The sequence below is a fragment of the Rhipicephalus microplus genome, chromosome X (genome assembly GCF_043290135.1).
Source record: "Rhipicephalus microplus isolate Deutch F79 chromosome X, USDA_Rmic, whole genome shotgun sequence".
NCBI lineage: Eukaryota > Metazoa > Arthropoda > Arachnida > Ixodida > Ixodidae > Rhipicephalus > Rhipicephalus microplus.
The window spans coordinates 119029830-119043219 of record NC_134710.1 but is presented as its reverse complement, the minus strand read 5'-3'; the positions used below and the strand labels follow the sequence as shown (position 1 = coordinate 119043219).

Below are 13390 nucleotides of genomic sequence, written 5' to 3'. Positions count from 1 at the left end.
CAGAAATGTCGACCATCTGGCGTTCTTTAACGAGCATCACCATCGCACAGTACACGAGTCTACAACATTACTTTGCCTCCATTGAAATGCAATGGTCGCAACCGAGATCGAACTGACAAAAACATGATACAAGAACGCATATAAGTTGGACTAGAAATGAATATGCTGAAGGCACACAGTGAAAGAAAGACAGTTCACAACTGGAGACGAACTTTGCAATCTGCTCAAGAGTGTGTACGTGAACTCTTACTTGTACGAACGTCATTTTAGCGAATACTTCAGAATAACGAACTTTTGGGAAATCGCTGGTGGTTTTTTATGCATTCTATGCAAAAATATTTTAGTTAAGCCAACATCTAAACAGTGGATATTTCAGCTGAAGGGAACTTTATCTGCTAACCTGGCCTCATTTTTGAGATCAGTTAATCAAGTTTTGCGCTTTGCAGCACAGGCGTAGCCCATGCGTCCCGCCCTCATATCACCCATCAATAGGCGGGGGTATAACATTGCTTGTACATGCAGCACCACCAAGGCAAAACGGCCGTTCGGGAGACAAAAATGAACCACGTGCGCTTCAGTGCCTATGAAGAGCTATCAGAGCTGGAAATTGTTTCCTGTGCTCGTCCGAAACCGAAGAATAAAGAGTGCGACAAAGAAGGTGTAATGACAGTAGCAGGTTCGAATGCTGCATCTGTAGCCGAGGCTGTAGGATGTATGAGAAAGTTGAGAGATTTCTTATGTATCACAGCAACAAGCTGTTCCACAGGTAGCGCACAAAAACACTCTCTGAAAAGCATAGTCTCTTCTAGCGCTTTAAGGGCATCAGTCCAAATAGAAATTGCAGAATTATTTTCAAAATAAATTTCATTTCACGCGTTCGATTTGATTATACTGTGCTCAATGCTGGTCCGTATTCTAGTGAACATTCAATTTAGTGAACTTTCAGTTAAGTGAACTACTTCAACGGGTCCCTTGAAGTCTACTCAACTGAAAGTTCACTGTATACGTTGGTCAATCATTAACAGAGGACATAACTCAGGAAAAAGTAAATTCACCGACGAATAAGAATGAGTCTGATGGCATACGGCCGGAATTCTCAAATTATGGCAGACAATGTGTCACTCCTCTAAAACGAAAAGTGCAGCATCGTAGCCAGAATTTTTTTGGAGGGAGGGAGGGAGGTGAAGCTGGTTTCAGCCGTTCTTGATGTGTGTCGGTGCGAGCGTTTGCATGTGTGCGTATATGTGTGTGTATATATATGTGTATATGTGTGCGTATATATAAAAAATGGCAGATGTTACGTACCTTACAGAATTGATGGTATACGAGAAGCATGCGGGGGGAACGTAACTGTTTTTAATATTTCATTGAGCGAAACGTTACGAAATGATGCTAATGATATCTACAAATGTTGTACGCGCAGACATATGTTAAACAGTGGTATGTTTACTGTTGCGTTATGATGCCAACAGCAACATGGGCATTAGCAACACTAGAAGCGGTAAGCTGATATGTAGCATTTGTGCCAGGGAGGATGGCGGCCCTGGTCACTGCTAGATAAATGCACTTCAGTGGATCGCGCTTCAATACAGTTGCCGTAAAAGGAGAGCTCTGGTTCATTTTAAACCATACTGAGATAATGCTGTTTTCTAGTAGTATTGACAGTCCTGAAAAAGCTAGGGTGGTTCATTTCGCCCAGGCACTCGTTAATATATTTAATTAAGCAAAAAACACGAAGAGTCAGAACAGAAACCGAAACAGGCAGTGGCTCTGTCGTCTATAGTGGGTATCCGATGACGTCACAAGACTCCGTCGCCGATGACGTCACGAGATACGCTACAGCCCGCCACGGCTGGCCAGGGTGTAAACGTAGCTCACGTGCCTCGATCTTCTGATGCGCAAAAAGCAAGTTGGCGATGTCATCCGACGCGGAATCAAGCTGTGCCACTCGTCGAAACTTGTCAGTGACAAGTTCAGCGGTGATAGCAGCTGCTATCTGAGCGCGGAAGCATTGTTTTTTGATTTCGACCCTCCGGCGCCTGAAGCATATGACATGCCCCGAATCGATTTCCTCGTGGCTCAATATTGTAACGCCCGACGTCAACTACTACTAACACGCTGTATAGAGCTGACAAAACAGAACTGTGCTCGCGTTGTCGTCACCTCGTAGAAGAAATCGTGTGCTGCATCGGTCTGCTGGGAAAGGTGGGGTTTTTGAAAAAAAAAAAAAAAGAGCAAGCCCTGACATCATATACATAGGGTGGCCCGCGTTTGTAAGTGTGATTAAAGAATGAGCTACCATTTTTAAAATTTGTTTTGTAAAACTACTAAATGACTTATAGTTGTGTAATTTGGCACATATCACCACGGTACCAACGCAAACACATGTTGAAGGTTTTATTGAAATCGGTGCATATAAAAAAAAAAAAACGCCGGAGTTCCCTTTTGACCCGACGTGACCGCTGCATGGTAGGAGTACATATGTACTGTTTGGAAGAATACATAGACAGCACTGCAACCACTATTCACGCTTCATGAACATTATGGACTACTTGAAAAGCCGTTCTGAAAACTAGCGTTAATACTTCATTTCAACGCAGAATGCTGGGGTTCGATTCCTGTTGGGGCCGTAATATTCATTCTATGCGTTGCTTGGGTCAACGCTGCCGATGTAAGCTTTAAAGGGAAAATCACCTTAGGGCCAACCACAAAATCCCAACTGAAACTGAACACCTGCTTAACAAAAAAAAAACAACAAAAACAAAACATATGTGTAAACAACCGACTTATATGTAATCAACTATACAACCGCACAATACATGATCCCTCGCGCCATCTGTCGATGCGTCCATCCGTTCGTCCGTCAATCCGCGCCTATATACGTCCACCTGTCCGTCTGTAGGTGCATCCGTCCACCTGTAAGTTCGTCCGTCCGTCTATCGGCCCGTCCTTTATGCTTGTCGGCGACTTTAAACGTAGACATTATGAACCTTAAGACATATTGATTCACCCACACGTCGTCATTCATTTTGTGGAGATGGACTGTCTTTTCTGCACGCGCTCGAATTAATGTCGCCAATATCTGTTCGCGCCGTTCCTTGGTAGATATGAACTGTCAATCGCCTTCAGTGCATTGCGCCTAACTACAAGTAATCTAACTCGACGTGATGGCTGTATCGTAGGCGTACATATGTAATGTTTATAAAATTGGATAGCCGTCGCTGCATCCACAATTGACGCTTCACCAACTACGGTCTTCACTACGGTCTATTTTAAAAGCAGTTTCGAGACATGGCGTGGTCTGTGGTATAGAATATTGGTTGCCACGCAGAGTTCTGAGGTTTGATTCTTGCTGGGACACTGACGTTTTTTCTCTACATTCAGCGGGTCAACGCAGCCGATGTCAGCTTTTTCCTAACGCTCACACATTAAAATTACCCATGTGTCTTCTCGTCGTTGCTATGTGGATGTGAAGTGTTGATCAATACCATGTGGCACATACCCGCATACCAGTGGCACATACCCGCCCACGGGTATTTGTAACTGTTTGGCAGAAACTGTTAGATGACATACGCGATGGGATTGTGATAGCACAAACGCGATAATATTAAAGAGCTTGTTTTCATGTCATGACCAGCGAGTCGTATTCGTCAAACCATCGTACTCTCCTATACTAATATTGGTTTACCCCAAGTTAAGGGGGTGATCACGAGACCACCCAGACGTAGGCGACTTGATAGATAGATAGATAGATAGATAGATAGATAGATAGATAGATAGATGTCAAACGTGCCTGCAGTATGCAAAGCAATGCTTCGCATTTAAAATTGTACACTTTTCCTTGGCTACGCCACTGGAAGAGTATACAATCACGGCATACCGCCAGTTTCAACATGTTGGAGGAAATCTGGAGAGTAACGAAGAAATTCAATGCCAAGGTATAAACCACGCAACGCGCAGGTGAACGGAAAACGGCAGGCTTAACATTAAGAGATTTGAAGACAGCAGAATGGGTAAAAGCAACAGTGATAGCCGGGATTCTAGTTGATATTGAGTGAAACAAATGGGCCTGGTCCCAAACACGTACGGCGTCTAACCAGTGGTCAGCTAGGGCAACATAACGGATAGCTACGAAAGAGAAATGAAGCCGAGGACGATAGCTATTTAGATTAGGGGACTTAACGAAGAAGTTTGCATTGAGGAATTGCAGATCATTGAGAGGGGCTGCTTTTTTGGAGATGACAAAACAAACAAACAAAGAGAGTGAGTGAGAGAAAGAGAATGATGATGACGACGATGATGAATTCGAACCCACTGTCTAAATCCACAACGGCTTTTTTTTGTAAGTCTCATTGCCATTGGTTAATAGACATCGGTAATGATATCTCCAACATCAGGATAGGCTAAATCTTGGACTTTAAGAGTAAGGCATTGTCGTGAATACTGACCCTGCATGCTCGCCCATATTCCCTCGCTGTGGAAAGGGCAGCATCCTGTGGCGCAGAAAATAGTTCCTGTGGTAAATTAACTTAGAATAGAAGGGGACAGGTACCTTTTTGGCGATATCCCGTAAAATCAAGTGAAGTAGGAGCATGTTCAGGATACTTAATAGAAGACTTATCATAATTATAACTGGGGTTTTACGTCCGATTATATCAAACGGCGATATCATCATGGCGGATGCGAGAAATAACTCTCTCAAAGGAAGTACGCAGCATAGCACAAGAAAAGGAAGCCGACCAAGGCAATGCATGAAAAAAAATACGCAACGCAAGCGATGAAAACACCTCGTCCAATAGAAAAACAAGGAAGGGAAGATGGAAGCGTGCAGTGAGAACTTCGTAAATAAGGTGTGTAGGCGGCAGCTGAAGTTCCGACAAGCTATTGATTTGATTGATTTATATGGGAGGTTTAACGTACCAAAACCACCATATGATAATGAGAAGCGCCGTAGTGGAGGGCTCCGGAAATTTTGACCACCTGGGGTTCTTCAACGTGCACCCAAATTTGAGCGAACGGATCTACAGCGTTTTCGCCTCCATCGAAAATGCAGCCGCCACAGCCTGGATTCGATCTCGCGACCTGCAGGTCAGCATCTGAGTACCTTAGCCACTTTACGACAGTGGCGGGGTTCAGAAAAGTGAACTTGTCGAAACGTTGGCTGCTGTTTTACACTGTCTGTTTACGAATTTTTCATCGAAGAGGAAGTGTTGCTGGAGGCAACGTTTCGACCTGTGGACTTGTTGAAATGCAAGACTGTTACGCCAGGCCACTTATGACCAACTTTTGTGGACATGCAAGAAAAAGGCACAGTACAGAGGAATTGAGAAGAGGAGTTTGTAAGGATGAAAAAGAATCGCTTCAAGGAAGTTAGATGTATACCAGCTTTACAACTTACAAATACCGTAGGCATAACACAATACAAAAAATATCTCACTATGAAGGAGGACGCAGAGTAACTTATTTCAAGAAACTTTGTGGATACTAGCATGGCCAATATGTCTGAATAATCTATTTTGTGTCCGCTGCTTAAAGAAGTAATCGCAAAAGAATGTTCAAGCTGTAGAAGCATTACATACATGCGTCAAATGATATCGCATTGGTCTATTTTTTAATGACTTAATGTCTTGTTTTTCGAGTACCGGGTTTCACTTGAAGCTTTGTGTTTCTCCCCACAGCAACGAGCAATATTGGACTACGCTCACTTCAGCTTTCGAAAGTAGCAGTCACCTGTATCTGCTCAAGCTTTAACTCACAATTACTGGACACTCAGCGGTTCACGGGAACAGTCATGTCGAATTTTAAAAGCCCGCAGAGGGTCGTGCACGTAGCGGAGCTCTGTCTACACTTTCTTTTGAAAACCTTGTGGCAGCGCTTATACCGGTGTTGGTTGTGAACGCACTTACCAAAACGCGTACAGTCTCCGGCGCAAGCATTCCAGGGAGGACCGGACGCTGAGTGAAGGCGCAAACACGTTCGCCGCGCACACGCAGAAGGCAAGAACGCAGCCTGCCTCGTTCCGTCCCTCGGCAGGCAGGTTGAACGTTTATTGGGTGGCGTGCAGTGCTTGCCTGACACATTTTACACCTCGCTTGGGACTTGCATGACGCTGCTGCTCGCTTGTTCCAAGGGAGAGTTATCGCACACACGTGGCCAGCGTTGCACTTTTGCGCATATACAGTGTTCCTTATCGCTGGAACTCGCCAAAGCAATCGTACGCTATTGCACAATACCGCACACACACCTGAAATTTATTCAAAGGAGATCAGAAAAACTACCGAGGAATGACGAATCCGAGCTATCAGTGAATTTTTTGTTCCGAGTCAACTTTCTAGTCCTATGTAAAACTGCATTCTGCTCATTGCAGCACGCCGCCAACGTAAGTTGCAACGAAAATACCTGGGAACGGCCATGATAGATAGCGTGTTCGGATGAAGATGCCACCTTTAATGAAACTACGAATGAACTACGCGCCTTACTGAGTTTAAATTACAAGACATAAAGAATATATACTTTGCCGTTTTGTGGCGCTGACGGATGCTGCTCTTCACGCGAAAGAGCTAGGGAGGAAAAGGAACACTGGTGAAAAGGAATAATGATTGATTGATTGATATGTGGGGTTTAACGTCCCAAAACCACCATATGATTATGAGAGACGCTGTAGTGGAGGGCTCCGGAAATTTCGACCACCTGGGGTTCTTCAACGTGCACCCAAATCTGAGCACACGGGCCTACAACATTTCCGCCTCCATCGGAAATGCAGCCGCCGCAGCCGGGATTCGAACCCGCGACCTGCGGGTCAGCAGCCGAGTACCTTAGCCACTAGACCACCGCGGCGGGGCTGGTGAAAAGGAATAATAATGTTTAATCAAGAGTTTGTTATGGTGGACAAGAGCAGCTATTTATATACAAATATTGTAGGAAAGAAAATGTGAGCTAAAGAGCAATTAGAGAGTATAAAGTGAGGATGCGGGCGTAACAGTTTATGACTATATGACATAATTGTCTACATTTGTACAGAACAAAAAAAAGCAATGAGCTCTGAAATATTTCAACATTGGTAGAATATTTCTTACACATATTTCTAAATGGAGTCTATAGAGCTGCGACTATTGCAGCTAGAATGCGAGGAAAAATTGCGGAGCCATCTGGTGTATATCCTTGAACTTGATTAACCATATGCGGCCGACACGTAGTGCACGAATTATTTAATGAAGGAGTAAAATTTTGAGAGATGTGTTCGCAAAGCTCTCACAGTTTTTCCTCCGTAAGTGATTTCTGCCGTTGTACGACCAGCTTCGTTATTATATCCAAATTAATATTGAAGGAACTGTGCTTACGTAAGGATGGTTATGTGAATACGGACGATTGTTGAATACGTCTGTAGTTTAGAGGCACAAGTTGAGGTACACAATTGAATGGCTTCACCGTGGTCAGCAGTGCGGTAGAATTCGCGTTCGAATATTGATATACCCTAATGACTGACCCGCAGGTCGCGGGTTCGAATCCCGGCTGCGGCGGCTGCATTTCCGATAGAGGCGGAAATGTTGTAGGCCCGTGTGCTCACATTTGGGTGCACGTTAAAGAACCCCAGGTGGTCGAAATTTCCGGAGCCCTCCACGACGGCGTCTCTCATAATCATATGGTGGTTTTGGGACGTTAAACCCCACATATCAATCAGATATACCCTAATGGTCCATTAATGTGGGGGGAGGGGGTTACGGAGTTATACAAAGAAGCTTGCGAACAAGAACATTGTTAGTATACAACAATATGGTAAACAAAGTAAAGCAGAGTTCTATGAACAAATGTGAAATTAAACAAAAAAATGGTAACATACAAATGAAAAGAGTAGAAAGAGTAAAACAAAGTTACGTAACAAAATGCATCAACCTAATTTGTACAGGTTCAGTGACGTTAGAATTACATAAATTAAGTGCATCTATTTATTTTGAACAGGTTCAGTGAGTTTAGAACTGTCCAGATGTCTTTATTTTGTACTTGAATCTTTCGCGAAACTCGGTTAAGATAGATTTACACGTCGCTCCCGAAGCGGTGCTTTGAAGCCTTTCGTTTGTAAGTGCTTTTTGCCACTGATGCTTTTGACACGAATGTTTTATCAGTGATATATCCACATCTGCATTGGCCGGAAATCTTCTCACTGACAATTGTAATGTTAGATGCTTTTGTTAATATGCACCTGGAAACATACTACCCACAGAATCGGAAGCGACGTGCTAGAATATAGTCAACGAAGAAGAACAGTAAACGTCAGAAGTTGGCTAAACTGTCAGAGATCTATCAAGAAAGAGAACATCAGGTCACAAAAGCATCAGTTCATTTTTTTTGGCCTAATTGTGACGATCGATTGTTAATCAGGAGCAGTAGCATGAGCATGTGAACCAGGGGCTATACCGTATACTTTTAAATTTAGTTTTTTTTCAATTTTCTCGCTCCTGTCTGTTTTGCGTAGTATCTTTTTTATAAGAATTACGGACTAACTAGCCCACTAACAAGATTTATCGAGCAACATGCTTTCGAGCACTTGAAGCGATAAATATGTGCCTGAATAGCGCAGATCGAATACTTTTTATTTGCGAATAACTTGAAGCAGCGCGAAAAAACGACGAGGAATACACACAGCACCAGGGCTGGCACTGAACTCCCGACTGAATGTTTATTGGGAATTTACAACTTATGCCTATGCCCCCCAAAACACCTTGTCACAAAAACCGCCACAAATGATCAGAGATCGCGGGACATGCGTATTGCTAAACTAGCAGGTGTTTATGAACAAAACATTCCTCCGGAGTACCTAAAAAGTGACGCCGTACTGAAATACGTATCTCCAGCTTTATTGATATAATAAGCTTTCACAATTTCTCTCTCTCGCTGTTGAGTTTTACAGTCGTCAAAAATTCTAGTGTCTCTGAACTTGTGTGTGCATGCGCATTTTTTACAATGGGAGGTGGCTGCCATACTGATTTTTTACGTTGTTATTATGTTGCTTATAGCCCTATCATAAAAACATTTCTCATGCAGTTGGTTCAATGCACACTCCCCCATAAATTAACGATATCTCACAAACAACATCTAAGGTGCACTTGGTGAATTTTGTTTTAAGGTTAGCAGAACATAGCATTCGTTTTCAATTTTTCATAGCATTACAGAGCGTCCCAAATTTTCGGGGAGCGGAAAAAACGAGGTTAGTTTGGTGCCTGTTCACCACTTTCTTCAGGTTATGCAACAACCTATGAACATACGGGATCACGTGAAATGGTCATTTTATTCCGATAGCACTTATATATATATATATATATATATATATATATATATATATATATATATATATATATATATATATATATATATATATATATATATATATATATATATATATATATATATATATATATATATATATATATATATGCATGCGCTAGCCTCCTTTTTCTGCGGAGCGAACATCGCCTTTCCGGCCGCTGTCGTCTACGTGCGCGCTTATCCAGTGAGCGAACAAGGGGGAGGGTCGCTTATAGTGGCCGCGCTATCCGGGCAATGATCAGTGCGGGCCTCTTGCCCCCACAACAGGCAGGAGCTTCTACGGGCTGTGCTTTCAACCCGCACACATACAAAAAAAAAAAAAAACAGTGCCAAAAGCGTACCTGGAGCGGCCGTCTACATATAAATACGCTCTCACAACAAACTTAGTACCAGCATGCGCTGCCCACGGGAGATGCTTCTCATCAACGCCGTCACTACGCACAAGCCTGGTTGTGGTTATCTACTGTGGCCGTGCCGCAGGAAACTTGGTTACTTAGCAAGTGCATGTTTACTACAATTATTATTGTTCCTAAAATGCTGGCCTTGCTTCGTAAAACATCCGAATACGTTGCTATCGCAATATTGCTTCACCCTTTTGGCGAAACTTTGATTTTTTTAGTGAAAACAAGCCCTTAACCCGCAGTAACAAGGCAAATTTTATACCGAACCAGTTCGTATGAGCACTTTTTACTACACATCTTCATAGAAAGTGTTTAGTTAAAATTGATAAGCGGGGCTGTTGCTAAGAATTACTTCCTCCGCCAGTGCTGTTCAGAGGAAAAAATAAATCAAACCTGACGCCAAGCGATCATTAGTGAATACTGCTGACCAATGACAAAAATGTCTTATAAGAAGAAAAAAAAAAGCTTCGCGATTTCGAGTTCGGCTTTGTTGATTCGAAGCACGGGGACAAATTTATAAATGTTTTCTCTCACAAACGTTAATTCCCATTGGTCAGTTCCTATGGTTAACAATATTTATAACACGATAATTTGAGGACACCTGGTTACGTGAGTGTTTCAAGCGTAATAGAAACATTTTGAGCATATGGGCCTTTATTGGTCGCACTATTTAGACCGGCTGACTTTGCTATAACATGTTCCCGATGAAAATTCTCGTAGTTTGATTTTCTGAACAATTCAAGCCCAGCATTTTTTAACGGATACGGAATCCGGGGTTCAATTTATGGAACATTTTTTTTCATAAATGTTTTCTGGCATTGGCTGGCCACCTCTGGTAATTACATGTTCAGTATCAGGATTGGTTTGTGATTTTCTCACACAAATATTTGTATAGCGCATGAGATTTTGTGTGCACTGTTCATGGCTTCTTGTTTGTTTATGTTGTTTATTTGAAGTTGTTCAAAAGTGTTCGAACTGGACTACATCAACTATATAGGTAAACTTTCCAAGACACATGGGCAAGATAGGAAATTCCAGTTGATCATGCAGCAGGACTCATTAACGAAAGGTCATGTCAAAACACAATGACACCAAAGAAACTTTGCAGATTTGGCGCCATCTTCATCATGTTTCTGGCTTTAGCGCGAACTTATAAGTCATAGCGTAGCGTGCAGTCACTTTCTGCTAACAGAAATAAGTTTCAGAAGATATTGGCATTACTAACCTGTGTTCTTGAATTCATGTTTCCTTTATTTTCGTCTGTATGCAGCATTTGTTTCTGCAAGTATGAATGTTGCAGTTACAGCGTGGTAATTAAGATACCTTTAAATGCCTGGTGATCTTCCGTGAGAAAGTCTTGGAGCTCTTTTGTGTTATGCGTGAACATTCCATTTATGTGAATATTAATGTTCTGCGAAATCATTTGTTAACTGAACATTAGTTGGTACTGAAGTATTGTTACTAAGTGCGTGAGTGTTCGTGCGTGCGTCTATTTGCATTGTTTTGTGATTGTACACTACATAGCGACGTCAACTTGCAAGAGAAGAGGAGTAGCCAGCGCTAAACATAGACATCAATGTTTCCTTAGACACGTTTAAAAATAATGAGTGTGCGTCTCTCATATGGTGGTTTTGGGACGTTAAACCCCACATATCAATCAAAATTAAGGAGTGGTCACACGTTTTATGTACAATACTTCTGTCGCAAATGACGTGCAGCGACGTGCCATGGCATGGAATTGTACAACACACACTCGCACTTAGCCAACACTGTGCGGCTTGGGACTTCTACACATTCGACGTGTCTAGTCGGCGTTCGTTGTGACCGTAAAATGGTCTCACTTCCTGCGGAGATAGCGAACGTCGACGATCTGGTCAAAACAGAGAGAATGAAACGAAAATAACTGTGCGTGGAGAAAGTCGTAAACAGAAATGGCACACCGTCCCCGGCTCTCGGGTGTTGCATGCATCGTCAGCAGCGGCCACACTCGTACCTCATTCAGCGCGTCCGGTTACCATTCCTATCTGGGCAAGACGTGGTGATTGAACACGGCCACACCGTTCTGAGATACCGGCGGGGCGTGCCTCGGCACTTTCGCGTCACGCCACGAGACATTCAAAACTGTCTTTGGGGGCCATGAAATCAAATGCCGGATCTTGTTCGGTTAGACGGACGTGTTTGTTTTGCAAAAAAGCATTAGGCTGCTTCTGCGCTTTTCGTCAAAACGAAGAACAAAAAACCGAGAGAGAAAGGAGGCCCTTGGCGCGAGGTGCAACCGTGGCCTTTCCGCTACCTGTGTTTCGGGACGCTCCTGTTACTCTGCTTTGGCAGCTATCCAAATTTCGTTCTGACTCCTTCCTGTTCACCATGCCAGCAGCGTTCGCCCATAGGTGAACAGCCGCTAAAATACCCTGATGGACAACGTTAGGCACGGAATGTACGTACGTAGTACGAAATGTATAGCTAACATGTCCTATAACTGCAACTGGTTTCGGGAGCTTGAACCCCATGATATCAATTTAGTTCTTTCTGATGCCAGTGGGACTCCATGTAAGTCAGTGAATTTAGTGATATTGCTACAATTGTGCAATAAATGTGCAACACACACACACACACACACACACACACACACACACACACACACACACACACACACACACACACACACACACACACACACACACACATTTAATGATTTTAGACTAAGGGACGCGTGCTCTTATAGGTTTTCTAATGATTACTGTGGATTAGTGGCCACAAAGGCTATAAAATAATTTAGGAGACAAAACCTTTGAAACACGGTCAACGCACCCAGTATGTTAATTGGAAGTTTATTGGAAGTTTTACTGCAGGGAGGCGAGAACATGTTTGATCATGGTTGCATGACTGAATAACTCGTTGAGAGAGGTATTGAAAGAACGCCCACTTGAATAGCATGATCACTCATTGTGTTTGGTGGATTTATGTCTTTTTAATAATAAGTAATTATACCCGGACCGGTTTCGTTTATCTTTGAGGGTGGTTAATCAGTTTTAACCTACTATAAATTGAATTTGTACTGAGCAAATTTTCGAGATAAAAATGCGTTAAGGTAACCTATATGTATTTATCAGTAAAACATTAATTGATCTTTCACGCATATTTTTGGGAAGTTTAACTTGTACAGGTAATTTTAAACAAAGTCTATGTCCCTGTATAATTTTCAACGCATCACGCTTAGCACCCGCTAATTCATTTTGAGAAATCTGCGAGCACGATTTCGTTTGTAAAATAGCAATCTAAGAAAGACTGATGTCTCTAAACGGCGCCGTGGACCCACCCTACAAAGTGTCTTGGCTTAGTTTCTCTAAACGAATTTTCTACGACACTTGGTCGTCGAGTGGCAGGGCGTGCGTATATGATTCCCAGGCCAAGCATTCGCATTAAAACAAGTGCGTAGCGCAACACCGACGGCGCAGTCGAACATCAGTCTCGCTGCTAAGGTTTATAGATGTTTACAGATGCCTTTTTGGTGGTGCAAGTTTTGTGGTCTACGTTATCGGGTTCATTACATAGTGTGTGGGCGACGTTGGCTGATCCGGGATAGCTGGCTCCGTCGTTGAGCACGGAGCAGATGCCGTGCGGCAATGGCCAAGGGAAACTCAATAGGAGCACCCTAGTGGACA

At 42.9% G+C, this 13390-nt stretch overlaps 1 protein-coding gene across 8 annotated transcripts in view; it reads right to left on the bottom strand.

The window, feature by feature from the left end:
* LOC119176365 (uncharacterized) overlaps positions 1-13390 on the bottom strand; it is a 218696-nt gene that overhangs the window by 98881 nt on the left and 106425 nt on the right. Inside the window, exon 1 of one of the 8 annotated variants that reach the window (XR_012886945.1) lies at positions 5907-6248. The exons of 6 other annotated variants lie outside the window; for them this stretch is intronic. The gene's annotated coding sequence lies outside the window, so the exon portion shown is untranslated. Of the gene's footprint in view, positions 1-5906; positions 6342-13390 lie in introns of those variants that run through there. One more of the 8 variants, XM_075877511.1, reaches the window with a different exon arrangement.